Consider the following 4,167-nt stretch of genomic DNA (forward strand, 5'->3'; position numbering starts at 1 on the left):
AAGAGTTCAGTTGCAGTTTTAACTCTGTAAAGAGATGTGGTGGCTGTATCTTCCTCTGTATATTTTTTTCATCCATGAGCAGTTTTAAGATTTCTTCTTTAAACGTAAATGGGGCAAGAGATGGTAAAAAAAGAGCCATGGTGTATGAGTTAATTAGGGGAAAGGGAAGTGACATAAATTTTCTACAAGAAACGCATAGTAATTTGGAAAATGAAGTTATGTGGCAAAAGGAGTGGGGGGGGACAGTGGTGTGTAGTCATAAAAACTCAAAAAGTGGGGGTGTGGCTATCTTGTTCTCAAAAGGGTTTTTGCCTTTGTCTTATGAGGTTGAAGAAGTAGTTGAGGGGAGGTTATTAAAAGTTAGAGCAAGGTATGAAAACATCACTATGTGTCTGATAAATGTATATGCCCCAGTGGTGACAGTTGAGAGGGTATGTTTTTTAGAGACATTATCAAATACCATTGAGAAATGTAACAAAGAAGATTATTTATTTATTGCTGGGGATTTTAACTGCACAGTCAGCGATTTAGATAGAAATCACCAAGAACCTCATATAGCCTCAAAGACTTTTTTAAAACGCCTCATTGTAACACATGAACTGTGTGATATTTGGCAGAGTCAACATGGAGGAACAAGGCAGTACACCTGGGCGCATGTGAGAGAGAACATCATCTCTATGGCAGGGTTAGATAGGTTTTATTGTTTTGAGCATCAATCTCAGGTCTGTAAATCAAGTGTGATAACCCCAGTGGGATTTTCTGATCATTGTTAAATAACAGAGGTGGTGTTCATTAACGATGTAAAACCCAAAAGCGCATACTGGCATTTTAATATAACTTTATTGAGTGATGCTCACTTCAGGAAATGTTTCAGTTTTTTCTGGGAGAGGTGGAGGTCTCAAAAGACCAGTTTTGTATCCCTTCAACAGTGGTGGGATATAGGGAAAATTCAGATTCAACAATTCTGTAATCAATACACGAGGAATGTCACCAAGGATATCACCAGATCAATGAAAGCCCTTGAGTTTGAAATAGTGGAACTCATGACGTTGGTTGAGACCACAGGAGATCGAGGCCATACTCAGGCCCTCAAGAGGAGAAAAGCTGCATTGGCAGACCTGCTGGGTATCAGAGCACAGGGGGCATTGGTGAGAAGTAAGTTTCAGGGAATATCTGAAATGGATGCCTCATCCAAATTTTTCTTTGGTTTAGAGAAAAAGAATGGACAAAGAAAAATTATTAATTGTCTCAAATCAGCTGTTGGACAAGAGCTCACTAGCCCTAGTGAAATTAGAAAGAGGGCAGTAGAGTTCTATGCTGAGCTCTACAAGTGTGAGTACAAAGAGGATAAAACAGTGACACAGCAGTTCTTTGATGGGCTCCCAAAGGTGGCTGCAGAAGCTCAGGTTGAGCTTGAGCAACCATTGTCTTTGCAGGATTTATACACTGCATTAAAAGGCATGGAAAATGGAAGGGCACCAGGCATTGATGGGCTTCCCGTTGACTTTTTTAAGTCTTTTTGGGCTATGTTGGGAGAGGATTGGCTAGCAGTAGTTAATGATAGTTTAACCGGAGGGTTACTACCAATAAGCTGCAGAAGGGCTGTCCTCACCCTACTGCCCAAAAAGGGTGACCCTAGAGAGGTGAAGAACTGGAGGCCGGTGGCTTTATTGTGCACTGATTATAAGATATTGTCAAAGGCTTTGTCCAACAGGCTGAGGGAGGTGATGGGGCAAATCATACATACGGACCAGTCCTACTGTGTTCCTGGCAGGCAGATAGGGGATAACATTTCTCTGATTCGTGATTTTTTGGATGTCTCTAGGGCTATTGGGTTGGATGCTGGTCTAATTTCAATTGATCAGGAAAAGGCATTTGACCGAGTTGAACATCAATATTTATGGCACACGCTTGAGGCGTTTGGGTTCAGCTCTGGTTTTATTGCCATGATAAAGGTGATATATGGTGACATTGAAAGTGTATTGAAAGTTAACYGTGGTTTGAGTGCTCCTTTTAAAGTGTGTAGAGGTATTAGGCAGGGATGTTCTTTGTCAGGAATGTTGTATGCCATTGCTATAGAGCCACTACTAAATAGCATTAGAAGTCACATTACAGGGGTGTACCTTTCAGAGGATATTCCTCCTATTCGTCTCTCAGCCTATGCTGATGATGTAGTTGTGTTAGTGAAAAGTCAAGCGGAGGTGGATAGTTTAATGGAGTCTAATGGTTGATCGTTTTAGGGGAATATCCTCTGCAAAGGTAAATTGGGAAAAGAGTTGTGCTTTACAGATTGGAGAATGGGCTGGAGGGATCATGGCTTTGCCAGGGGGGCTAGAATGGTGTAAGGGAGGTTTTAAGTATCTTGGAGTGTACCTAGGAGATGAGGGGACTATGGAAAAAAATTGGAGTGGGGTGGTTGAAATGGTGGAAGGGAGGATGAGGAGATGGCGTTGGTTACTATCTCGTATGTCATATAGGGGGCGCACTATTATAGTTAACAATGTGATTGCCTCTACCGAGAGGAGACAGTCTTTTATTGGTTTTGAGTCTGTATGATGTTATGTTCATTTATGTTATTTCACTTTTGTATATTATCTACCCTCACTTGCCTTGCAATGTAATCGTTCCCCATGCCAACAAAGCCCCTTGAATTTGAATTGAATGAATTACAGAGAGAGAGACGGAGAGAGAGAGAGACAGAGAGAGAGAGACAGAGAGAGGAGTTTTAGTTTTTTATATAAAACTTATTGATACTCAATGTTATACACTAAATGAATACACATGCCTTTTCAGGAAATGAAATAACAAATGTAATTCCTAACACAAAAATAATTACATACATATACATTAACTTTATCATCAGCAAAAAAATAATTTCCCCTCCTCTACAAAACAAAAGCGCTCCTGTCTATGCCCACTTCTCCTCAAACAATATGAGATCTTTTACAGCTGAGAAGAACTCAAAATCTACTTTTATTCTTGCTTTCACTAATCCTTTAAAAACACATCTTACATCCTGCCCATATCCCGTTTCTATCTTATGTTCCTACTCAGAAAAATTACATCTTAGCTTGTCCCAAATAAAAATTTAACATTTGACATTTCTTTTCTGTTGCTTACTATATCTGAAACCAAAATAAAAACAGTGTTATTGAAAACCTCCCCTACAGCTTTAAACAAAGATTCCAGCATCCAATAGAGGGTTTTATCCTCTCACACTCCATAAAACGGTGAAAAAAAGTTTATTTTTTCTTTATTACAAAAAGGACATCCATCTCTAACATCGAGTAATAACGTGATAAAGCATTAACTGCAATATTACCATGTAACCTCCATTGCATATCACCATACCCTTGGTAACGGTGGCTTGTACAGTGCTCCCATCTGGCTTACTCTTCAATGCCCATTTTACCGCAGCGTGTCTCAGTTTTTGCATTTATGGAACACCGACACACCCCTAAATGCTGCCGATCACCGTCAGTCCAAACACCTCCCCAACCCTCCAAACCAGCAATAACCCCTCTGAGCTGAGATATTTGGTGTAACCAGTCTTGGAAATGAGACGTCCACCTTGTATATTCTTCTGCAAGAGTACACCCCACCTCTCGTGAAGACGCCGCACGGCCCAGTGCACCAATCCTCCGACCCACCCAAAGCACCCGGCGGCACCAGCCCCACACGAACGTGAAGTAAGCTTCGCACAGATCTTGGAGAAAGGTAACGACTGCATTGCAACCAACCATACACAAGGGATCCCCAACAGCCAACACTGACCGCCGTAACTTCGCGAACCTGCATTATTGCTCCACACTCTGAGAAGGCCTCTGTAAAACGGAGGTACTCCCTCCCTAGAAAATCTGGCTACTATCAACCAAAATAAAGCCTTCTTTAACCTAATCCTCCAAACCCTCTGTAATACAAGACCTGCCACCCCTCTCCACACCACATTTTCCGTCCATAAAGCAACCTTTGAATAAACTGAAACCGGAAAGCAGCAGCCTCTACTAGCAAGATGTACAAGACCTTGTCCCCCTCCTCTTTTGAAAATAACAAAACACTTTGTGGAACCCAATGATATTTATCCCAAAAGAAATCCACAATAATTGCCTGTATCTTAGCCAGAAGGCCAGATGGTGGTTCTAAAACTGACAACCGATGCCACAGTGT

The sequence above is a fragment of the Salvelinus sp. IW2-2015 genome, unplaced genomic scaffold (genome assembly GCF_002910315.2).
Source record: "Salvelinus sp. IW2-2015 unplaced genomic scaffold, ASM291031v2 Un_scaffold3356, whole genome shotgun sequence".
NCBI lineage: Eukaryota > Metazoa > Chordata > Actinopteri > Salmoniformes > Salmonidae > Salvelinus > Salvelinus sp. IW2-2015.